The following is a 26,617-nucleotide window of genomic DNA, read 5'->3' as shown; positions in this document are numbered from 1 at the left end:
CGGGGGGGGGGGGGGGAGGGGAGAAAAGCGGGGGCTCGCACGTGCTGTGCTGCTGCTACTCTCCTGAACGGGGAGCAGACTTAATACAAAACTGAGCCCCAGAGGAAAGGCATTGAATTGATTAACCAAATAATCAATTATCCAAACAAAATAGTGTCAGCCCATCTCATTTCGGATAATCGAGGTTCCCCTGTAATTCAAAATAAAATCAGTTCTTTCACTTCACCAACTTGCACTCAAGCTTCCCATTTTTTACTGTCAAGTAAGGTTTTCTATGGTACTAGAAGTGTTAACTACATTTTTGTGAAGTGCAATGCATAGAAACTACATTACATGCTTCCTTCCTACTGCATTTCAGATGCTTTGCTAATGTGACGTAGTTTTAGTACATTTCCTGTCCTATAGAGGGGTTTAATTGTTCCTGGTGAGAGCTGGAAAACAAATGCAGTATATCAAAGATTAAGACCAAGCAAGCAGCAACATTACAGATTCTATTGCAACAAAAATGGCCAGTACACTACGTAACCATGTCAATGTTATACTTCCATAATTAAACAAAACCTACCACTTACATATAATATTAGATTAGATTTGATTACTTGCAGTGTGGAAACAGGCCCTTCGGCCCAACAAGTCCACACCGACCTGCCAAAGCGCAACCCACCTAAACTCATTCCCCTAAATTTACCCCATCACCTAACACTATGGGCAATTTAGCATGGCCAACTCACCTAACCTGCATATTTTTGGACTGTGGGAGGAAACTGGCGCACCCGGAGGAAACCCATGCAGATACGGGGAGAATGTCTGTGTGGAGTTTGCATAGTCGCCTGAGGCGGGAATTGAACGCAGGTCTCTGGCACTGTGAGGCAGCAGTGCTAACCACTGTGCTGCCATCCAAGAGTTAGAATCAATTTTCTCTCTCATGGGCATTAAGGTAACACTCAGATTCTAGACTTGGCAATTACAGAAAATGGAGCTATTACATTAGATTTCCAGCCCTTCCACAATGCTCCAGGGTGTCCTAAGGATTTTCTAAATGGATTGATCCAGTTCTGCATCTACAACAGTCATTGCTGTGTAATTTGGCACGAGAGTGCTTTCGTTCAGTTGCCTCTTTCTGTACAATACAATTTAGATCATTGGCTTGTCAAATTTAGGTTTGAATAAGCACAAGACCCGTATCAGATCAGAGCATCTCAAGTCAATGAACAAATTTAAAACAAGATTTACATCAAGTATCCTTCTTATTTCCTTCCCAAATAGGGTCACTTGAGCCTTCTAGTTAGCAGCTACATGCCTTGGAGAAATATTTTATGGCTAGACCAGTAGCATAAACGACTGCTCTCAAATTCTGTTCTTGGAGCAATTTGATTATAACATTGTGGAAATAAATGAAAGTGAAATGTGGACAACTCAAATATTTACTACATGGTGACCATGAGGGTGCCACAAACCTTTGAAACATTCAAAGTTTGTGCGAAGATTTGTAGCTCGGGTGCTCGTTGTTGTGGTTCTGTTTGCCGAGCTGGAAGTTTTTGTTGCAAACGTTTTGTCCCCTGGCTAGGCGACATCATCAATGCTTGGGAGCCTCCTGCGAAGCGCTTCTTTGATGTTTCCTCCGGTGTTTATAGTGGTCTGTCCCTGCCGCTTCCGGTTGTCAGTTTCAGCTGTCCACTGTAGTGGTTGGTATATTGGGTCCAGGTCGATGTGTTTGTTGATGGAGTTTGTGGATGAATGCCATGCCTCTAGGAATTCCCTGTTGCTTGTTGTCTGCGTGTGTGCATGAATTCGACTGGGACAACACTACTATCATAGGGCAAGCCAGACAGAGAACAGCCAGGGAATTCCTAGAGGCATGGCATTCATCCACAAACTCCATCAACAAACACATCGACCTGAACCCAATATACCAACCACTACAGCAGACAGCTGAAACCGACAACCGGAAGCGGCAGGGACAGACCACTATAAACAGCGGAGGAAACATCAAAGAAGCGCTTCGCAGGAGGCTCCCAAGCACTGATGATGTCGCCTAGCCAGGGGACGAAACGTTTGCAACAAAAATTCCAGCTCGGCGAACAGAACCACAACACCTTTGAAACATTTTTTGAAAATTTTCAGCAGTTCAATTGAAGTCAAATCAACACACATACACACTCTTTAAACTCAAGTCCTGAAGCTTCAAGATGTCGACTCAGCTTAGTATCCCTATGACAGGATGGAGAAGACGATTAAAAAACATACATTTGCACATGCACACACGTACACCTTGTGAGAATCCCAACATAAACTGCAGTAAACAGGAAACTAGTCCTTCCTAACAGCTGCATCTACAGACTATGTAGTAGCTGCACAAACATGGTTACATTTTTTCCAGGTTTAGTTGTTCTAGTAATGATTTCCACATACTACGCCACAACAGGATGCCTACTAATGCAATCTCCCTCCATGCTGCCAAATTAAAATTTTGACTATCATCAAAATGAAAAGGATCCTTTTCTTTATGCTATTCACCATCACATAATCTGCAAACATCTTTTCAACCTTACAGTTGAATTTCTTGAATGGAAAAGTATTTTACAGACGAATGATGGTAGAGAGGATTGGTTGAGCCCCTGGGACCACAAAAGCAAACAGGATATCCTTCACTTTCAGTAAATCATCAATGACATTAATACGAAGTATTTTAGACACCAATAAGTTGAATGAAGAAACCACAAAACAAAGAAAACCTTCCTGACACATTCAAGCTTGCAGTGAATACAAAGTTACTCTCAAGAGAATTAGAAAGTTCTAACCAAATCATGACAAAAAAAAACACTCGATTAAGTGATAAATTAAGATTGAAAGTGCTGGTTATTTTTGCAATTGATTAAAACACAATATCTAGCAAATATCAACATTTGTAGCATGAATGGATTTTATAACCAACAGTCAACTTCAGTTATAAAGAAAAATTTTGTTACAGCCTCTCAGCATTTTTACTACTACCCAATTTGCACTCTACCAGTAAAAGACGACTTTGTAATTTCTCAGTAGTAACGGAGAGAACACTAACAAAAACAGAATGCTATGGGGGTTGTGCGGTCATAGCATGTGAAATTGTGCTGTACGGTATCCAGATTGGTGGTGGTGATCAGTCAAGCAAGAGCTGGTGACCAAAATACTCAATCATATTTACAAGCTAATGTTTTAGATTCTTGCAGCATCATTCCTGCATCCTGTCCAGTTTATGCAGGATTATCTCACCAGAGCTAACAGCAGCGGCATACAATCGTAGTGAGGAGGAAAGGACTGTTGTAAGAGTCCTCAGCATTGACTTGAAACCAGAGATTTCAAGCCAAACACAGGCAAAGAAGAAGCCTCAAGAGGATTAATACCACATATCATCCCTAGGCCGATGAATCAATACTCCATGTTGAATGCCACTTGGAAGCAGTACTAAGTGCACAGAACGTGTTCTATAAAGGGCAACGTCAACCCAAAAGGGGGTTGGTAGTATTAGCTATGCCTCACTTTTCTCTACTTTGAAATGCAGTATGTGATTTGCTGTTTCTTTTACTCTGTCCTTGATTTTAATTGATTAAGGAGGTAAAGTTTAGCACCCAATATTCACAAGACCCAGGTGCATTGACATCACCATTCCTTTATTCGTTCATATTTCCAACAATCTCTACTACATAAATAATAGGATCTGAAGAGGACTGTTGGAAGAGAATCTAATTCTTGCCACTTGCTCAGAGATGCACCACCTTCAGTGATTTCTGGATGTTCTTGTCAAAAAATCAAAAGCCACCACAAAGCATTCTTCGCCCCTCCATTAACACATCTGCAAAATTATTAATTACGACTATATCAGAGTTAAAATGAACTGTGAATCAGCTTTAATTAAAAGGTTCAATTAGAAAAGAAGTCATAGCATGTGAAATTGTGAAAATTCTCAATCATTCAAGGTTGATTAAAATGTCAAAATAAAATTACATTTGTTTTCAGTTTTTATTTGGCTTGGCTTTCATCAAATAAGAGTCTGTTGTTAAATTTAGTTTGATGGCTCTTCTGGAAGACAACTTCAGTTGCTCTTACAAGTAGTTTTTCTTCAGTCTCTTAACGTTACTTGTGACATTACCACTCCCAAACATGGCAGTCATGGTGAATTAGTGGTGTTGCTTTAATGGCATCATTCTGCTGAGCAACTAATCATCAGCTTCTCCTTTTGCTCATGCTATACAGCAGGTAGAAAATTCCCAAACTAAACTGGTAAATGATCCATTTAAAAACAAAATCTCCTCCTGACTGGTCTAAGCATATCCAACAATTATATATTGGGATGACTGAAATGGACCCAAGTTTTGGAAGCAAGCAGGATTAATAAAAAATATAAAGATGCCATAGTTTTAGTGGACTGCAGGGCTACTCTCTCAGAGAGATGACTGGTGGTGGTTTACCTTGCCTCAGAGGTGAGGGGAGAGATTGGAAGGAGAATTCTTCATGGTGTAGCCTCAGTGTGGGAATTGAACCCATGCTGTTAGAGTCATTCTGCATTGCAAACCATCCATCAGTTAACTGAACTGAACCGACTCCCAAGCAAAATTAATACAAGAGAAGTTAAAAATCACAACACCAGGTTATAGTCCAACAGGTTTAATTGGAAGCACTAGGTTTCGGAGCGCTGCTCTTTCATCAGCAGTGCTCCCAATTAAACCTGTTGGACTATAACCTGGTGTTGTGTGATTTTTAACTTTGTACACCCCAGTCCAACACCAGCATCTCCAAATCATATAAAGAGAAACAATATAAACCGGCCTGTCCTTGGTTCAAAACACAAGTTAATCTTGAATCTCAAGATTCTGGATGTGTGAAGTAAAAACAAAATGCTAGAAATACTCAGCATATCAAAATAGCATCTGGAAGGAGGTACAGAGTTAACAATGTGTGTCAATAATGACCCTTTTTGTTTACCAAATCATCTACTGGCATGGAGTGACTATCACAAAACGATTGTTCCATGTGGAACACTTCCTGCTCTTTGTTCCACATCCCAGATTTATCTATGATCTTTCAACCAACACCCATACGCATAACATTACTGATTACTTTGTATGGCTAGAAGATCTCATTACCCTTAGGAAACTCAAACTGTTGTCTCCACATTCCAAAGCTTAAAACAATAATGTAGAAAATGGTATGTCCAAATTCAGTAATAACCAAGCAATCCCATAATACTTTAAATTGTTTCAAATTTACTGATGAGTTCTCATCCTAAAACACTTAGTAATACAGTCATAAAAATTTATTAAAACTTCAAGTAGTTATTTAAAAGAGGATCATCCATATCCACTCTGCAAAACAATGGAGAAACCAATTTCCTTGAAACACTGATTTGCTTTTTATATTGTTTGTACAGACACACTCACGTATTTCAGTACTTAAGTAACTCTTATCATTACTAGAGCATAAAAAGAATCAAAGTGATTTCAAAAGCAGTCTTGTTTTCAGTCACAACAGTTTTTTTAGTTGTTTCACCACAGTAGGTTAAAAAGTGCCAAATAAAATCACAAATCCAATTTTCTCCCTCCTTTTCTTTTTGCCAATTTTCTCCAGCTTTTTTCCTCTCCTACAAGTATTAATTTTATCCTAGAGTACCTTCCAAAATTTGCAGATATCTTTCAATGCCTGCAAAATGTAGTTTTGACATGTAAGTCTAAATGAAATAAAAAGGGATATTCACACTGGAGGCTCATCCTGCCATCATCCAACTGCTAAAAATGAATTTTGATAAGGGTCATTGAATACCAATCAAGAGCAAAACCAAAGATAATATTTCCTTTTTGTATCTAGGAGGTGCTGAGGCCAACAGCATGCCTCAATGTTGCCCAGTCTAACAATAACAAAATCAGCTTTGAGCAGGGATAACCAGAGAAGGATAGTCTGGATAAAAGCCCAGCTTATTGATTGCTTCAACCAGTAATAGAGTGACCAGAATTCAAGTTTTGTACTGAATAGTCTGGATTTTTATCAAATATGGCCTGTCGTTGTACCAGGTGGCCTTTGATTCTAGTATATATATTATGCCACTCAGTTCATAATGCCTAACAGCCAGCCTAGAATAGGGCTGAAACAAGACAGATATTGCTAGAGAAACTCAGAAACGCTGGCAGTATCTGTGGAGAGAAAAGAGTTTTTTTTAAATAGATCAAATCCAGCAACCCTTCTTCAGGGAAGGGTCATTTACTTCATAGTTGTCTGCTGACCAATGTCACAAGGAATCAGAATATAACTAATTAGAAGCTGTACAGCACCAAAAATGTCATCTTACTGGTGAATGTCAGCTTAAATCCTTCACAATCATTTCCCAGTTGCAAATGTGCATGGAGGAAAAGATATTTGGATCTACCCTACATTCTATGTTCACAACTTCCATATGTTTTTCCAAGCCTCAACAGTCAACACCAATTAATGAAGCTCCAGGCCAGCAAGTGCCCGGGGGAAAAATATCCTCATGTTACCTACTTCAGTCACATGATTCACCAACACAAAATGTCCAAGGGAAAGTCACTAATCAAATCTAAATAGTCAAAGGAATGCAATTTCATAGCAGAAAGAAGTGAGAGTATTGTTCAGTCTGCACTTTATACTGATATGCCATCAAATGTTAGCCACTCAAGAATGGGAGGTGAATTTGCACAGTGTGCAATTATTTCACTTTGCTTTTGTGACAGAGGCCAGCAACCCATCACCAAGTCACCTCACACGGACTTTGATCAGCCAGCTCAAAACCAGTGCCTGAAAGGAGGAGACTTTCTGAATCTCCTGTTTAGATCTGTCAGCCAGTCTCCAAGTCAAGGATCTCACAGTCAATGAGGTCGACCTGGTGCTCGTTCCAATCGTTATAGAAAGTCAGCAAGCACCTCATCATTTAGCTATGTTTTTAAAATTGCCTGTGCTATCTCAAAATAATAGTGACAGCTGATCTGCACAAGTCTATCATACCATGAAGCATCAAAAGGTTTACAGGTATATCAAGTTAAAAATCACAACACAAGGTTAATTTGTAAGTACAAGCTTCGTCAGGTAGCTAGTGGAGCAGGATCATAAGACACAGAATCTATAGTAAAATATCAAAGTGTCATACAACTGATTCAGTGTATTGAACAAACCTAGATTGCTGTTAAGCCTTTCATCGTTTAAACTGGGTTGCAGGTTTTGCTTAATTAATACGTAAATCCCAGAAATTCTTTCAAGTCATATTCCTGAAATAACTTAAGGTTTTATTAAAAAATAAGTGACATCTCAGCTCAGACAATGCTTTAAAAGATGTGAGGTTAGAGTTTGTCTGTGCCCCACTAGCTACCTGATGAAGGAACAGTGCTCCGAAAGCTCGTACTTCTGAACAAACCTGCTGGACTATAACCTAGCGTTGTGTGATGTTTAACTTTGCCCACCCAAGTCCAACACTGGCATCTCCACATCAGGTGCATGAAGAGCATCATAAAAGTTAATAAGTCTATAGCAACTCCATCTTAGTGAAAGACCTGATGCATAGGAAAACACAGGTCAAAAGAGTGAGCAAAATTGTTCTAGTGTCATATTCCGCACAGCAGCACTTAGAATCAAATTGATATTTTTTATCTCCCTATTTGACAACTAATGCCATGAAAACTGTTGCAACAAAGTGTTTCTCCTCAGTAATGAGAGGTTCATATTTTGAGAAGGGACCAACCACTTCAGCAGAAATTTCTTTACCCAGAATGGTGAACCTATACAATTCACAGAAAGCAGTCAAACCAAAATATTGTAAGACTTTAAGAAGTTATATATTATATATATATTACTTGGGACTAAAGGGATCAAAGGACAGAGGAGAAAAATGGGAACCAGCTATTGAAGTGGATGATGAGCGATGTTCATAATGAATGGCAGACCAGGCATAAAGGGCCAAATGGTCTAGCTCTGCTCCTATTTTCTATGTTGCGATCTAACCAATGGATTTCTATCATGATAGCTAGGGAACATCAGAAGTAATCAGAGCAGAAATATTATTCAACCTCAGTACCTTTGAACCCAGCCTATCAAAGACTTTCACATATTTAGCAGTAGTACAAGTATCAATTCCAGAAAGCACACCATATTTATCAAAAGCTGAAAGGTGTTCCAAAGAACAGTGTTGATGCCAATGTTTTGGTTTCTATTTGCAAATAATCAACCATCAGAAAGCTTGAATTTGATGCAGAAAGCAACATTGTTAAGTATGATCATTCCAGTATTTTGGTTTACAGAACATCAGCAATTGTCATTAATGTCAAGATGGGTAATCTATTCAGGCACATAGGTAACCAGCGATTTTTTTTCTGCAGCTATCTACCGACATACTGCTGAAACCCTGGAAAACTGGGACAAGGTATTTTGAGTGCAGATGAAGAATGAGTGCCCAAAATAGTAAGACATTGCTTTGTTGACGTGGGTTTTGCCAATTGAGTGGTTGAGCTTTACTTTATCAGTGATGCTTCAAACCTATCAATTTTAGAGCCCCAATTGTTCACTGACACTTTGAAAATAAATGATACGAATATGAACCGAGAGAGAAGGAAATCAGAAAAGGTTTTTCGTACTCGTAGCATTTCGCACCAAGAAAACTCGAGACAGACCTTTTAAACTTTCAGCAGAAGTACTTGAGTAATAAGTATGACCTGTTCAAAAGCAGCTTTCCAAATTTCCTATTTAATCAAATATAATGGCAGTTCAACAGTGATGATGCAACAGGTTTGTGCTTGAAAACTTTGGGCAAACTATGGTCCAGTAAGTTTGTTTAATGTGTTCTTTTGCAAATTAGGTAACTGTAAACAGATTTCAGCTGAGAAAGTGTGCATTTAGAGTAAACTATGCAAACTATTTGATCCCATTTAAAAATAATCAATTATTGACAGAATAGAAGGAAGATTTTGGTCTGTCCTTCCTTTTGATTCTGCCTCTACTGTATACTCAGCCAGGCATTCTAAATCCTTGTCACTTGATTTTAGACTACATTAGATTCCCTACAGTATGGAAACAGGTCCTTCAGCCCAACAAGTCCACATCAACCCTCTGAAGAGATCCCACCCAGACCATTCTCCTACCCTATATTTGCCCCTGACTCATGCACCTAATTCTATGGGCAATTTAGCATGGCCAATTCACCTGACCTGCACATCTTTGGAATGTGGGAGGAAACCGTAGCACCCGGAGAAAACCCACATAGACACGGGGAGAATGCGCAAACTCCACACAGACAGTTGCCTCAGGCAGGAATCAAACCCAGGTCCCGAGCACTGTGAGGCAGCAGGGTTAACCACTGAGTGGGAAGAGTATCAATTTCAGATGATTGACAAAAAAGCTCTTAACTCTGCCACCAATTTCTTGTTATCTGCTCTACTTAAACAGACAGAAGTGTTCCCTCCCAGTTGGAGAACACTTCAGCGGTCCAGGACATTCGACCTCGGACCTTCGGGTGACCATCCTCCAAGGCGGACTTCAAGACAGACAGCAGTGAAAATTAGCCGAGCAGAGGCTAATAGCTAAGTTTGGTACCCATAGGGAGGGCCTCAACCGGGACCTTGGGTTCATGTCACACTACAGGTGACTACCATTGCACTATACACAGACACTCCTATGCGCACACACACACATGCACCCTCTCACAGACTTAGACACTTTACACTCACACACAAATATACAGTCTCTCTCTTAGACACAACCCCCCACCCCAGACACACACATCCACACACTCCCACACTCCCCCTCTTACAGACTTAGACCACTTTACACTCACATATACACACACTCTCTCACAGACACTCACAAATCCCCACCCCACACACACACAAACCCGCATGCACATATAAGTTTGTGGGGTGAAATATGTATTTACAGTTACATTGTACTTTGTTCAAAAACTGCATGAATCCATGTAAGACTGTTAACTCACTTTTTAATTAGAATCAGTCTAAACATTATGGCACAGAAAGGGAACACAGGGGGCTAACACCTTCAACATCTGAACATCTTATGTGCACACACCAATTGTTACAGTTAACCGGAGAATGTAACTTTTAAAACAAGTTTTGTGATTTACATATGAGAGAAGTGAAACTATCATGGTCATTCTAACAGATGAGAGATTTAACAAACAATCAAGGTGTTTTTCAATGTTTAGTTTCAGTTACATTACATTGTAAACTTTTGCTATAAATTCTGTGTCTTACAATTGTGCACTCCATAACCACCTGATGAAGGAGCGGCACTCCGAAAGGTAGTGCTTCCAATTAAACCTGTTGGACTATAACCTGGTGTTGTGTGATTTGTAACTTTGTACACCCAGTCCAACATCGGCATCTACAAATCATAAATCCCTCTTGGTTTTGAGGAGCTCCATCAAGTATACATTTCCCAAAGAATACAGCCCTAGCTTTTACATTCTGCACACAAATTAAACACTTATTCCTGGAACTAATATCTCTAAAACCCTCAAAAGTAGTTACCAAAATTGCCTCTATTCATAAAAACATAGGACCCCAGATGCCCTTTAACTATTCTCAACTTGTCCGCCAACATCAAATATTTGCACACATATACCAGAGAGATTGCTGTTGTCCCTTTGCAATCCTATGTCTTGGTTTTGTATAACCTCGCCTCATTATTTCTAATAAAATACTTTTCAGTATTTTCACACTTTTCAGTATTAAGTTCAATCTGACATCTGTCCACTCCATCAAACTTTGAATGTCTTCTTTTTACCTATCACTATCAGACCATGTGACATCTGCTTATTTTGAAATTGAGCTCTGTACATCCAATTGATGTCATCAAATATATATTAAAGAAATTAGGGGTCCTAGTACTAATTCATGCACGAAATCAGTGTGCCAGCCTCCAGTCCAAACATTAGCATTATTTTTTCAGTCACTCAGTCAAACTTGCATTCATGCTATCCTTGTCACTTCAATTTAGTTGGCAAAACTTATGGAGCATTTTGTCAAAAAGTCTTTGAATATAATCATCCACATTACCCTCATCAATAACATCAAGTTAATTAAACATGATTTCCCTTTAACCAATTCCATGCTGTGTTTCTCTAATCTGCATTTGTCCCAAGCGAATTCAGTTTTATACCAGATTATTGCTTCTGAAAGTTGAAGCATGATGAAGGTTAAACTGACTGCCAGTAGTTGATGCAGTTGAAATATCCAATATTTGCAATTCCTTAGACTTGTAGTCCCTGTACCCAATGAGGATTCACACCTCTGCAATTTCCTCTCCAACTTACTTCAGCATTCTTACATGCATATTTCAGTATCCTAGCACCTTTAAGCACACCAAGTCTTTCTAATATCTCCTCTCTTTCAATTTTAATCCATCTGGTGTCTGAACTGCACTATAGGGGCATCAAGCTCTTTCTTGGTGAAGACAGATACAAAATAGAACATAGAAGAATACAGCGCAGTACAGGCCCTTCGGCCCTCGATGTTGCGCCGATCCAAGCCCACCTAACCTATACTAGCCCACTATCCTCCATATGCCTATCCAATGCCCGCTTAAATGCCCATAATGAGGGAGAGTGCACCACTGCTACTGGCAGGGCATTCCATGAACTCACGACTCGCTGAGTAAAGAACCTACCCCTAACATTTGTCCTATACCTACCCCCCCTTAATTTAAAGCTATGCCCCCTTGTAATAGCTGACTCCATATGTGGAAAAAGATTCTCACTGTTGACCCTATCGAAACCCCTAATCATCCTGTACACCTCTATCAAGTCACCCCTAAACCTTCTTTTCTCCAATGAAAACAACCCCAAGTGCCTCAGCCTTTCCTCATACGATCTTTCTACCATACCAGGCAACATCCTGGTATGGTACCTTAATACCTTAGCTATGCTCACTGCCTCATGAAGAGAACCTCTGTGCATCCCTATTAGAGTCACAGAGATATACAGCACAGAAACAGACCCTTTAGTCCAACTCGTCTATGCTGACCAGATGTCCTAAATTAATCTTGTTCCATTTGTCAGCAGTTGGTCCATATCCCTCCAAGCCCTTCCTATTTTTATACCCATCCAGATGTCTTTAACTGTTGTGATTGTACCAGCCTCCACCAGTTCCTCTGGCAGCTCATTCCACACAATTCTTTGTAGTGCCTTTTTCTTTAGATAGCTTCATAACCAAGAATTGTTTATTCTGGACTTCTATCTGGCCAGGTAACTTTAAAAATTGGCTAATTATTTTCCTATTAGTGACGGATTTCTCAAATACATTTCCTTATTTTTGTTTACATGCAGTCATTTGGATTATTAGCTTAATCAGCAAGTGGAATTTCAAATAATCACAACATTTTACATGTTACACAAACAATACTTCACGAAGAACTAATGGTAATGATACACACTACGTCTTTTAATTACATACACAGGAGGTTTCCAGTTTACAAATATTGCTCTACATGTATGCAATCCTAAGCAGGGGTGCAACTTTAAAGGTCCGATATATGAACATTTCCTCATGAACAGCTATTTTACTTTGACTGTGTTGTAATCTGACTAGCATACAAATCGACTTGCAAACAGAAACAGGAACAAAATCCATTCACAAGTCAGGAATTGCCTGTACTGTCAGAACTTTTGTATAAGACATGGAATTTGTGTGTGCAAACACTAAAGCTTGTTATCATGGTTCAGATCAGTTTTGAATCAACATTCACCATTGTAAATTGCTACAGGACTATTTAAATTTTTATACATATGAAAAGGATATCATTCAGCCCTTCATGTCTGTATTAGTTCTGTGAAAGGAGCTGTGAACTGTCACTGTTTGAAGTTTTGGTGAACACTGTAGAACACATTTTAATTTCTATTCCCACTTCATTCAGTCGTCACCTTGTGCAGATTAGATTTCTCAATTTACTAAAAGATTTCCAAAACTGCATACACTGCCATAATTTAAGAATCCCAGAAGGTTAGGTAAGTTTTGAAAAGCTACACCCCAAGCTATCCACATGAATATGTACATTAATGTTCTGCTTTAGAGGCAGTGAATTCATTTATAATTAATTACTTGAACAATCTTTAAAAGTTCTTGAAAGGTGTTTCAATAATTCCAGAAAACTGCTGAAAGGACCACATGTTGTTAGACAGACTGTGGGAATTAGCAATCATTTGAAACAGGTGTCATCACTACTTTGCATAATCACAATGACTGTGTGCCTTTTTGCTGGGGAGCCATGGTACCAGTTTGCTGGTTGCCTTTTTTTGGCTGGCAGACAATGTAAAACATACACAATACTACAGATCATTCCTGCAAAATACAGATATATATACATTTTAATGAAATATCACTTTAGGTGGCATTCTCCCAAGAGAATAGTGCTGGGGCAATATATGGGATGCTTAATCTAGTGTTTAAACCTTCCCCTCCCTTAAGCTCGAGATCCCATATCCTCATTCAAATAATTAATTACCTCTGATTTCAGGTTTTGCTGCCTCCCAGTTTGATGAATAATCCTTTGTCAACTGATTTAAAACTCTTCCTCCTTCCAACAGACTCCCATCCAATCACCACCTGCCTGCCCTTAGAACTCATTTCTTCCCCTATCCATCTCCTTTGCAGCCTCCTGCTTCCAACTGATCCCCTTCAGAAATCCCACAGCATGAACAGTTAAATTCATGATGTACACAAAACAGTTAATCTAAAGTTCAAAGCAACTAAACAGATTTGTACAAGTGTGTTTTATGGTCTCCTCCTGCCACACCACTACCTGTACCAACCCACTGCAACTCAACCTATCCTGTGCAGGTGCACTTGACAGAATTGGCTCTAAGTTTGCTCTAGAAGAGGTTAAAGAACCAGAGTCTGTATTCATTCTTCATAATTTCAAAGAATGAAACCTTCAGTACATGCACACCTCAAAGTTCTTTTAAAATACAACAGGTAAACACCGGAATTCCCCTTGCTGTTCAGTCAAGAATTAGGAGACAATAAATAGATCACTCAAGACTGGGGTAAGGAAGAATTTCTTCATAAAGAATGGCAAATCTTTGGAATCCTGTGCCTCAGAAGGCTGTGGAAGCTCAATCTTTGAGTATGCTCAATACAATAGTCAATAAATTTTTGGATACGAATAACATCAAGATAGGAGAATAGTAAGAAAAAATGTAACTTCACCACAGAGGTCTAGAGAGCCTGGAATAATAACACAAATTGTTGTCAAAACTCTGGGTTTGGCAGCATCTTTGGGAGGAAAGCAGTGTTTACATTTTGAGTGATTCTTCATCTGGAGGAATGAGATGTGGGTGTGAAAGTGGTTTTTGGCAGGGACGATGTCAAATTTCAGGCAAGAAAACAAAAGTAATGATGGAGAGCAAGAAGAAAGTTTAGAACAGAAATCCTGTTGGATTTCTTCAAAATGGGCACAGCTGGAAGAGATGCGGCAGTGAGCTAAATGCTAAAAGAATGGCAGATGCTGGAGATTTGAAACAGAAATTGCTGGTGGAACTCAGCAGATCTGGCAGCACCTGTGGGAAGAAAACAAAGTTAACATTTCAAGACACAGAGGGCAAAAGTGGGCACTGCAGATGCTGAAGATTAGAGTCAAGATTAGAGTGGTGCTGAAAAAGCACAGAAGGTCAGGCAGCATTAGAGGAGCAGGAAAATCGACGTTTTGGGTAAAAGCCCTTCTTCCTTCATTAGGAAGGGCTTTTTGCCCAAAACATCAGTTTTCCTGCTCCTCGGATGCTGCCTGACCTTCTGTGCTTTTTCAGCACCACTCTGATCTTGACTTTCTTCCCACAGATGCTGCCAAACTTGTTGAGTCTTCCCAGCAATTTCTTTTTTGTTTTAAAAGAGAGGCAGGGTTAAGAACATTCAAGGCTGAGACAGGCTTTTAATCAATGCGGGAGTAAAACATTATGGGGGAAAACGATAGAAAAATGAAGCTGAGGAGTATCAGTTCAGCAATGATCTCATTCGTGGTACACACTTGATGGTCCAAATGACTTACTTCTGCTTCTATGTCTTACAGTTCAATTACCAGCCCACGAGGTACTCGAGAAGCGCAGTCATAGTTGTGATATGATGGTACTGAGCGAGGGTAAAGGTCAACCTGGATAGCTACCAACAGCGTTTAACAACGGCGCTGGTGCAGCCACACGATTCCCTCACTCAATCACTAACTGCGTGCACCATCATGTTGGCATCAATTGTCTTTCTCACACACACACAAAAAAATCTTGCAAGCTTGACCCATCGGGGAGGCTTTTTGCACAGCGATTCTGTTACACGAGTGTGACCCCTGCCTCCAGATGCGAGCTGCCGCAACTCGCTTTGCTGCGCACCCATCACAAAGCAGCGATCAATTTACTCCCTTATCTCTTAAGCAGCCACAGCAGCAGTGAAACGGAATGACCAAATGAGCGTTATCTTTTCGCTCAAAAATAAGGAACGGACTCTGTGACCAGGGATAGTTGGAGCGGACTAGGTTCGGCAGAGGGGAGTCACTATCATTTACCCCACCCGAGAATATATTTGTCAGTGTGAAATTATGGAACGGAAATGAACAACGCTCGCTCCATTTCCCATTAGGGTCCGTGAACTTCTCCATCACAATCAGCCCGAGTTTACCTCATGAATTGATGGGAGGCAGTCCGATCGCCTTCTGGCTGCCGTTATTTTCAGTGGCGGCAGCACCGCGTCTCGAGCCGCTGTCCGACCATCGCGCCCGTACCGGTCCCCAGCTCGAGCCGGTCGCTACTTTAAAAAGCTTCTTTAACTGTTCATTTGAATACGCGATTGCGTCACGGGACAGCTCTTCATCTCTCGACGCTGCGGGTGTCCGTTCTCGGGCGCATGCGCGGGCCACCTGGCCTCTGAGGGCGGATGCGCGGTGGTCTTGGGAGTATCTTCGCTGTTTCAAACGGCCAGCTGCAGTAAACAATACGGCCGACATAACCTGTCTTCTCGGCGATAAGTTAGTGTTTGTTCAGCACCTTTAACGTGCAGTGAAACGTTCCGAACCGTTATCGGTCGCCTGATATACGAAAAATAACCGAAGGTTTCGTCGTTGCAACGGTTTTTTTTCCGAGGTAAAGGCGGTTTAGGGAAGTATTTCCAGAGCTCATAGCAGCCTGTATTAGCTGAAGGCAGTAGAACCAGTGCTTGAATGACTTGAATTTGGAGATGCTAAGGAGGAAGAATTAGAGTACAGATGTCCTAATGACGTGTGTTATGAGAGAGATAATAATAGGTTATCTAGGAACACGCAGTTGAGTTTTAAAGATGGGGGTATTGTGATTTTTAAGTCTTATGTTCATTGAGGAAATGTCATCAATCGTAAAATTGACCTTTGAAAAATCCTAACGAATCAAATTTATATGCCCAATATGAAACGTGGCACAACAAATAGCAATAAGTACAGTAAATCAAATATAATTTGAAAGATTTCAAAGGAATTGAAACGTCAGTTGTTTCTCCCAGCTTTTTAAAAATTTTAAATCCCTGGTATCTACATATTTTTGTATTTAATTTTTGTAGATAGTTTTGTCACCTTTGGAAAGTTATATGGGAACATAGAAAGTTTGTAGAGTAGCAGGAGGAATATTTTCAATGTAGTTTGAAATAGACATTTGTGCCCAAAAACTTCCACTCACTAGAGCAGTATTTTCTATCCATAGTTGTGTTTTCCAAACATTTTCTCCCCAGCTTGACTTGTAATACCTTAAAATCAATGTGAGCCCAGTTGTTGAACAGGCTAACTAGTACACTAGCTGTGATAGAGGGATGGGAGCACAGAAGTTACGTGGAGTTGTTGAAAGATGGGGATTTTAAAAAAAAACCTAATCTATTTGCACCAGCAATCAAGCCTCAAAGCTTCTTAGGCTGCACCCATCTCTAAAATGCATAATCATTTAAAAGACTCTCCCAGCTGTCTGAAATCAAGCCAAACTTCTTCACTGTTGCTGCCTCAGAACTTTTTCCCTTTATTCATTCATGGTTGAGGACAGGCAGCATTTATTGTCCAACCCTAATTGTGCAGAAGGCAGTTAAAAGTCAGCCACATTGCTGTGGGTCTGGAAGCACATAGGCCAGAGCACATAAGGATGGCAGTTTCGTTCTCTAAAGGACATTAGTGAACCAGATGATTCTGACAATTGACAATGGATCCATGATCACAAATTCTTAATTTCAGACACTTTATTGAATCCAAATTCCATCTGCCATGGTGGAATTTGAACCTGGGTCCCCAGAACTCTTTCTGGATCTCTAGGTTAACAGTCTAGTAATAATACTACAAGGCCATCAACTTGCGAATTCAAAACCTCACCTAACTACCCCAACCAACAGTTTGGGAAGCCCTGCAGTAAAGATAACAAATGGTGTCCTGAACAAGTTTTACTACAAAAAATCAAGCTTTTTTTTCCTCTCTATTATAACTACCAATTGAGGGAAAACAATTGCTCATCTCTATCTGACCAATTGGTACATGTGATTCCATAAAGCTCATCCCTGTTTTCAAACCAAAATGGTGTGCTCCATTAACAAGCTATTATTTCATAAATATCAATTTGATTTTTTAAAATATACACCAACTCCAATCATATTTAACTTGTTACACTTTCCCAATGACCCACAGTTTCAGCAAATCACAAGAATGCTGCAATATAACTGCAGATTATATCAATTCCTGGAGCTGATATGATAATCTGAACATTGAGCATACAACATAGGAACAGGAGTAGGTCATTCATCCCCTTGAGCCCGTTGCACCTGTCAATGAGATCATGGCTGATGTGTGGCATAACTTCATGTACCTGCCTTTGGCCCAGATTCCTGAATATTTCTTTGCTGAACAAACATTCTCAGATTCAAAATTAACAACTGATACAGCATTCACTACCATTTGTGGAAGAGCGTTCTAAACATCTACCACCTTGTCATTTTTCAGACTCCTTTGGTGCTTGTCATGGTGTGCTATTATTTCCTGTTTTAGGTTGCCTGTCTATTTTGACTGGGACAGATGGCTTTTAGAATCACTTTGGATGAGAGTTTTGTTGACAAGTTATTCATAATTACCTTCGAAGCTAGCAGTGGGCCTGAATCAAGAGATTAAGGGTTTTTTTCCAAATTTATTAGAAAGTTCCAGGACTTTGAAGCAGTGACATAAACTACTTTGGAAACATGCTGATACTCGAACCCTGGGTTATCACTAAAGTTAAAGATTTAATCAAATTACTTTAAATTTCCAGTTTCTGTCTGACAAACTTAAGTTGATAGAAAATGCTGACCAGGTTTCTGTACTTAATAAGGAACTACTCTTTTTTTTAATTTTAAATCAGTTCCAACCACAAAATATGAATAGCTCTTACACTTAACCCTTTCCTAAACCCAGACACATGTAGCCAGGAGATCAACAAACAAAAAAAATGTTAAGGGTGAAGGAAAAAAACTAGGGAACGCAATTTGATAGAACTAGTCTACAGTACTCAATGAAGTGTCCTTTCGGTTCTTTACTGCAGACATGGCAGTTGGCACACTAACAGTTCATTCTCAGTCACTGGTTGGAGACAGCAGCTTATATGTTACTACTTTGTCTCTCTCCTTTTAAAGTCTGTAGGCTTTCTGCTGCTGTATTATTCACACAGTCTGTCCACCTGCCCAGGAGCCAGAGAATTGTCATCCTATGCACTTATAACTGACATAATTAGTCCTGATTGTTGGATTGGTTTTTCAGACTGTCAGTAGGAAAAGATGTCCTAAACACAGTTCCATAATGCCAATAAGTTCAACAATCAATCCCCACTGAAAACAAAAACTGCTGGGAAATCACAGCGGGTCAGGCAACATCTGTGGAGAGAGCAAGCTAACATTTTGAGTCTCAATGACTCAATTCTATAATCAAAACTATCTAATTTCACTGATCTATCACTCATCTCTATTCCTCCCTCAACTCCAATGTTTCCTATTTATATTTCAGTCAGATCCATTCTTTGTTTCATGAGTGCCCTGCACCTGAGATCTACCAACATAAACATAAACTCTTCTAGAATTCTGAATGTTCTCCTGGTTCTCTTATCAAATCACCTCAGTTTTGAATAAATGGCACTCTATTTTCATAATTCACTCTATTATCATAACCCTTCGCAGTCTGATGCATGTTTGAGTGTATTTTCTACCCTTCCTCCATCATACCATTTGTGGCACAAATTTTAGCTCTTTACTTTTCTAATTCTAACCTTCCCTTGCTTAATTGCTCTTTCTCTTTGCTGAAGGCTCTTGAAAAGGCTTGCCTTGGGCCATCATTCTACCCTACAGTCTTGTTCTAATCTTGTACAGCTTTTGCTGTACTGTCTGTAATCAAGTTCATTACCATATAATGACTGTCTTTGGAGATGCAGTTGGAGTTTTTTTCTCAAATTAGATTTAAACCAAATAGCATGGAAACCACTTCACAAACCTCTGAAGGAAAACTAATTCCAGACATACTAAACTTATTGATTCAAAACTATTTTAATTGATTTTCATTTAAAAACTGACAAATGCTGCCATCTTCTTCAAAAATAACATTGCCATTGGAGAGCTGATATACAATAGCCTATTAATTTGTGCTCATTTTGGGGTGTGAGCAGGAATAATAGCCTCCATTATGATGGACAAAAAGTGAAATACACAACTTTCCTAAGGTGTGTTGCTCATCACATTTTGAAAGGGACAAAGCTGATGTTCTTACACTTATGAAAAAGGCATAGACACTCTGCATATGCAACAAGGGATCTAACATCTTCATAAAGTTACAGATGTACAGCACGAAATAGACCATTCAGTACAATTTGTCCATGCTGACCAGATATCCTAAAGTAATCTAGTTCCATTTCCCAGCACTTGGCCCATATCCTTCTAAACCTTTCCTATTCTTTTAAATGTTGTACTTGTACCAGCCTCCACCACTTCCTCTGGCAGCTCATTCCGTACACGCACCATGCTCTGTGTGAAAAAGTTGCCCTTTAGGTCCCTTTTATATCTTCCCTTCTCACCCTAAACCTATGCTGTCTACTTCTGGACTCGCCCATCCCAGGGAAAAGACCTTGTCTATTTATCCCTCTGACTCTCCAGGGAAAACAGCTCCAGCCTATTCAGCCTCTACCTGAAGCTCAAACCCTCCAACCCCAGCAACGTTCTTGTAAATCTTTTCTGAACCCTTTCAAGTTTCACAATATCCTCCTGATAGGAGGAAGATGACAATAGGGCGGCACTGTAGCTCAGTGGTTAGCACTGCTGCCTCACAGCGCCAGGGACCCAGGTTCAATTCCTGCCTTGGGTAACTGTGTGGAGTTTGCACATTCTCCCTGTCTGCGTGGGTTTCCTCCAGGTGCTCCGGTTTCCTCCCACAATCCCAAAGATGTGCAGGTCAGGTGAATTGGCCATACTAAATTGCTCATAGTCAGGGGTAAATATAGGGTAGGGGAATAGATGGTTACTCTTCGGAGGGTCGGTGTGGACTTGTTGGGCCGAAGGGCCTGTTTCCATACTGTAGGGAATCTAATCTAATTGCATACAATATTCCAAAAGTGCCCTAACCAATGTCCTGTATGGCCACAACATGACCTCCCAACTCCTATACTAAATGCTCTGATCAATAAAGGAAAGCATACCAACACTGCCTTCGTTATCCTATCTACCTGTGACTCCACTTCAAGAATTATTTGTCATGAGGATTTTAATGTTAGCAAGGATCCACTTGGGGAAACCAAATATGGTGTTATGTGCAACCTATAACTTATGTTTTTGACACTGTTATCTGAATATGCAGTCAAGAGAAAGAAATTAGACCTGACTTAATTTTCTCCCCCTCCCCCAAAATCCTCCTCACTAAGCAGCCTCTTTCCCTGATCAATTTCCCTCTTCTTAGAAATTTAATTGTCATCGAATCGCCAGATCAATTTATCTGAGGGACATTTTACAGTTGATAGCTGCTAGATGTTACACAGCTCTTTACTGCAGGCTCTACTATGACACTGGCTCGATTATAATGCTCAGGTACAGGGACTATACCCTGGGCACATCCATATTTCTATTACTTTGTATGTTGAACTTAAGTACTGTAAGGAGGTTTGTCAAAGTATTTGTGGTTTTCCTTTAGTTCCAATGTGGCCACATTTGTCATTGAGGTGACATACAAGTGATCAAAGTGAAAAAATGACTAGAGAGGCTGGCTTGGGGATCAATTTAATAAATACACCAAGCCACATTAGTCTCCTACATCTTTCTCATTCTAACAATCTTAAAAGATTTACAGGGTTGTTGCTAGGGTTGGAGGGTTTGACATAGTGAGGGGCTGAATAGGCTACGGCTATTTTCCTTGGAGCATTGGAGGCTGAGGGGTGACCTAATAGAGGTTTATAAAATGAATAGGATGAATAGCCATGGCCTTTCCCCTGGGGTGGGAGAGTAAAGAACTAGAGGGCATAGGTTTAGGGTGATCAGAGAAAAATTTAAAAGGGACCTAAAGGGCAACTTTTTCATGCAGAGGGTGGTGTGTGTCTGGAATGAACTGTCAGACGAAGTGGAAGCTGGTACAATTCCAACATTTAAAGAGTTTCTGGATGGGTACATGATGAGGAACAGTTTAGAGGGTTATTGGCTAAATGCTGGAAAATGGGACAAAATTAATTTAGGATACCTGCTCCCTGTGGATGAGTTGGATTGAAGCGTCTGATTCCATGCTTAACATCTCTATGACTCTTAAAATATTTCATTATGCTGATGCATCTAGTTATGCAACACATTGAGCAATATTCTACCACAATTTTGTTTCAAGATATTGAATGCATAAAGTCCTATAGATTAAGACAGTTTTATTGAAACATTGATGTCTTTTGGACTAGAAGCCTGTAACCAGTTATGTGCGACGAGGATCAGTGCTGTACAGATTGACTACAAAATACCTACAATTGGCCACATCATGAACGTGGTTAAATTTAAAATTTATTGTAAGCAGTGGAGTACAGGCACTAGAAATGAAAACAGTGCATCCCTCTTACCTCAGTCATAACACATGGTTTTTAAAGAGAATGCTTACTTCAAGCATAAAGTGAACACTTTCATAACCTTAGGACATATCAAAGGATTTTACAGTCAACTTTTTTTTTCTGGCAAGTGATGTCACTTTTCTATGGAGAATGTTTGTTTTTCTTATTCATCCATTGCTCGTGGGACTCATGCCAGCCCAGCAATTAAATGTCATTGCTAACTGCCCTTAAAGTGGTGGTGGTGGTGAGCTACCTTCTTAACTTGCTGCAAGCTATGTTGGGGAGTGAGCTCAAAGATTTATCTTCTGTGACAGTGAAGAAATGGTAATATAAGTTTGTGACTTGGAGGGAACTTTCAGGTGGTGACATTTCCATATGTTTGCTGTCCTTGCTGTTCTAGGTAGTAAAGGTTTCAAGTTTGGAAAGTGCTCTCAAAGTCTTATACTTTGACAAGTTTGCTGCAATGCAGGTTTACATGTGGTATATACTGTTGCACTGTGTTAGTGTGGAGGGAGTGAATGTTTAAAGTGGTGGATAGGATGCTGATCTAATAATCTACTTTCTAGTAGTTAAGTATTGTTGGAGCTGCACATCCTGGCAAGTAGAGAGTATTCCATCACACGTTTGACATGACGAGTATTTTGCATCAGTGTTTATTGTTGAGAAGATATAGACTGTGTGGAAATAGATGGTGACATCTTTAAAAATGTCCATATTACAGAGGAGGTGGGGCTGGATGTCTCAAAACACAAAGTTGGATAAATTTCCAGGACCTGATTCGGTGTACCCTAGAACTCTGTGGGAAGCTAGGGAGTTGATTGCTGGCCTTCTTGCTGACATATTTGTTTCATCGATAGTCACAGGTGAGGTGCTAGAAAACTGGAGGTTGGCTAACGTGGTAGGAGAAAGTGAGGTCTGCAGATGCTGGAGATCAAAGTTGAAACTTTATTGCTGGAACAGCACAGCAGGTCAGGCAGCATCCAGGGAACAGGAGATTCGACGTTTCGGGCACAGGCCCTTCTTCAGGAATGAGCAGAGAGTGTTCAGCAGGAGAAGATAAAAGGTAGGGAGGAGGGACTTGGAGGAGGGGCGTTGGAAATGTGATAGGTGGAAAGAGGTCAAGGTGAGGGTGATAGGTCGGAGTGATACTCCGACCTATCAATCACCCTCACCTTGACCTCTTTCCACCTATCACATTTCCAACGCCCCTCCTCCAAGTCCCTCCTCCCTACCTTTTATCTTCTCCTGCTGAACACTCTCTGCTCATTCCTGAAGAAGGGCCTGTGCCCGAAACGTCGAATCTCCTGTTCCCTGGATGCTGCCTGACCTGCTGTGCTGTTCCAGCAATAAAGTTTCAACTGGCTAACGTGGTACCACTGTTAAGAAAGGTGGTAAGGAAAAGCCAGGGAACTATAGACTGGTGAATCTGACATCGGTAGTGGGCAAGTTGGAGGGGATCCTGAGGGACAGGAAGGCAGCGACTGATTAGGGATTGTCAGCATGGCTTTGTGAATTGGAAATCATGTCTCACAAACTTGATTTGAGTTTTTTGAGGAAGTAATGAAGAGGATTGATGAGGGCAGAGTGGTGGACATGATCTATATGGACTTCATCAAGGCGTTTGACAAGGTTTTTCATGGGAAACTGGTTAGCAAGGTTAGATCACATGGAATACAGGGAGAACTAGTCATTTGGATACAGAACTGGCTCGAAGGTAAAAAGACAGGGTGGTGGCAGACTGGAGGCCTGTGATCAGTGGTGTGCCACAAGGATCGGTGGTGGGTCCACTGCTTTTCGTCATTTATATTTATATAAATGATTTGGAGGTGAATGTAGGAGGTGTAATTAGTAAGTTTGCAGATGACACCAAAATTGGTGGTGTAGGAGACAGTGAAGGTGGTTACCTCGGAATACAACAGGGTCTTGACCACATTGGCCAATGGGCTGAGGAGTGGCAGATGGAGTTTAATTTAGATAAACATGAGTTGCTGCATTTTGGAAAGGCAATTCAGAGCAGGACTTACACTCTTAACAAAGAGACATCGTTCCTTGAAAGTGGAGTCGCAGGTAGATAGGATAGTGAAGAAGGTGCTTAGTATGCTTTTCTTTATTGGTTAGAGCATTGAGTATAGGAGTTGGGAGGTCATGTGGCTGTACAGAACATTGTTTTGGCCACTTTTGGAATATTGTGTGCAATTCCTGTCTCCCTCCTATCAGAAGGATGTTGTGAAACTTGAGAGGGTTCAGAAAAGATTTACAAGGATGTTGCCAGGATTGGAGGGTTTGAGCTATAGCAAGGCTGAATAGGGTGGGACTGTTCTCCCTGGAGCTTGTAAGGCTGAGGGGTGACCTTATGGAGGTTTATAAAATCACGATATGGATCGGGGGTCCAGAACTAGAGGGCATAGGTTTAATATAAGAGGGGAGAAATTTAAAAGGGACCTAAAAGGCAACATTTTCACACAGAGGGTGGTGCGTGTATGGAATGAGCTGCCAGAGGAGGTAGTGGAGGCTAGCACAATCAAAACTTTTAAAAGGTACCTGGATGGGTATACGAATAGCAAGTGATTAGAGTGATATGGGCCAGGTGCTGGCAAATGGAACGAGATTGGTCTAATTCTGACCAGATATCCTAAACTAAAGGGTCTGTTTTTGTGCTGTATATCTCTTTGACTCTATGACGATGTTACTGATGGTTAGACTTTGGGAAGCCAGGTGACAAGATATTCACTGTAGAATTCCCAACCTTTGTGCTGCTCTCAGAATCAGAGATACTTACAGCACAGGAGGGCCTCAATGATCCACAAAATAATCCAATCAGTTCAACTCCCCTGTTTGGTCTGGGTCCTGGGAGTCTGTTCTCTTCAAATGCTAGTGCAATTTCTTTTGGCATCATCATTGCTTTTGCAACAAACTTCCTTGTGGGTTCAGTTCGATGAATTTGTAGCTACGTTATTGGTATGGGTGATCCTGTTAGGTTTCTGGCAGTAGCACTCGGGTTGATGATGGGAATTTAATGATGGGTATGCCATTGGGCACCATGGAAAGGGTTATTTTCTCTTAAAGATGGTAATCGCCTAGCACTTGTAGCACAAATATTACTTGTATCTGGACAGCCTACAGCCTGGAGGTCACAACATTGAGTTCTCCAATTTCAAATAACCTCCCTCCCCATTCCCAGACTCCCTTCCCAGCCCTCCCTTCCACCAACTGGATTCATTCCTTCCATTGACCAACCAGGTTGTACCCTCTACTTGTCTTCACCTATCCCCACTTCACCACCCTGCCCCCACCACCCCCTTTATCTGCAGCACCCTTACACCCACCCCCAGTTCTGAAGACGTCGACTGCTCCACCTCCTGATGTTGCCTGGCTTGATATGTTCTTTCAGCCTTCTGCCTGTTTATTTTGGATTCCAGCAGCTGCAGGTTATTTATCTGTATTAAATATGAGGCTGTATTTTATGGTAAAGCCCACTGACAGTAATGCTGAGAGTACTGAATTCAGGCAGTGGCCGCCTTGCTGATTATGCAAACCCCCATTCACTCACAGTACATCTGATTGTCTTCACTGTTCCCTGGTCTCAAATCTGTGTTGCACTGCAACTCTTAAGCCAATACATCATTAAGAAGGTACAGTGCCCAGAATTCAGTGCAATACTGTAAATCAAGTCTGACCAAATTTTATCATTCATGGAACTTCCATCTGTTTTTGCATTTCAACTCCCAAAGACAAAGGCTAGATCAATTTCTCTACTTGGATCTCTAAATCTCTGTTCCCCTTGAAATTTATATGCCACTGTAGTCTTGTTTGCAGAGTTTCATTTTTGTTGTTAAGTACAAACAGTTGGTTTATTTCCCCCCAGTACATTCACAGGTGTGGCTGGTAGTAGCCATGCTAGCATTTATTGCCCATGAGAAAATAATGGTGAGATGACGTCTCGAACTGCTGTAGTTTGAGGGAAAGGTACACCCACAATAGATTTTAGAAAGGACGTTCCAGAATGTTGATTCAGTGAGTGTGAAGGAATGACGATATAGTTCCAAGTGAGAATGGTGTGCAGCTTGAAGGGAATTTCAGAGGTGGTGGTGTTCCCAAACATCATCTGTCTTCATCCTACTAGATAGAAGTCACAGGTTTTGAATGAGCTTTCAACACAGCTGGACTGCAAGAGTACATCTGATGATGTACACTGCTGCCAGTGTATAAGCATGCTACTGAATGGGCATTGGAGGCAGCAGTTGGGGTTCTAATCAAGCACTCATTTTGGTTTGCTTTGTCCTAGATGGGTTTGAGCTTCTTCAGAGTTGCTGGAGCTGCACTTGTGCCTCGTCAGTTGTGGACATGCTTTCCAGAGTCAGGAGAAGAGTTAGTGCAGGATTCTAAGCCACTGACCTGCCTTTCTAGCCATATGTTCATAGATCTGGTCCAGTTCAGTTCTGGTTAATGGTAGTAATGATGACAGATGTATGATGGTAATTGACTGTCAATTGGAAATGTTTAAATTCTCTTGCTGCAGCTGGTCATTGTCTGACACTTGTATGGCATGAATATAGTTCACCACTTGTC

At 40.6% G+C, this 26,617-nt stretch overlaps 1 protein-coding gene across 3 annotated transcripts in view; it reads right to left on the bottom strand.

Annotated features, from left to right (window-relative positions):
- LOC122562612 (protein-tyrosine sulfotransferase 2-like) overlaps nt 1-15,789 on the bottom strand; it is an 89,052-nt gene extending 73,263 nt beyond the window's left edge. For 2 of the 3 annotated variants that reach the window (XM_043715599.1, XM_043715598.1), the window contains exon 1: nt 15,648-15,789. The gene's annotated coding sequence lies outside the window, so the exon portion shown is untranslated. The remainder of the gene's footprint in view (nt 1-15,647) is intronic. The other variant, XM_043715597.1, reaches the window with a different exon arrangement.
- Nucleotides 15,790-26,617: the final 10,828 nt, after the last annotated feature.

Source organism: Chiloscyllium plagiosum, chromosome 25 (genome assembly GCF_004010195.1).
Source record: "Chiloscyllium plagiosum isolate BGI_BamShark_2017 chromosome 25, ASM401019v2, whole genome shotgun sequence".
NCBI classification, from domain to species: domain Eukaryota; kingdom Metazoa; phylum Chordata; class Chondrichthyes; order Orectolobiformes; family Hemiscylliidae; genus Chiloscyllium; species Chiloscyllium plagiosum.
The sequence above is the reverse complement of the archived record's forward strand: the minus strand, read 5'-3'. Positions and strand labels throughout refer to the sequence as shown.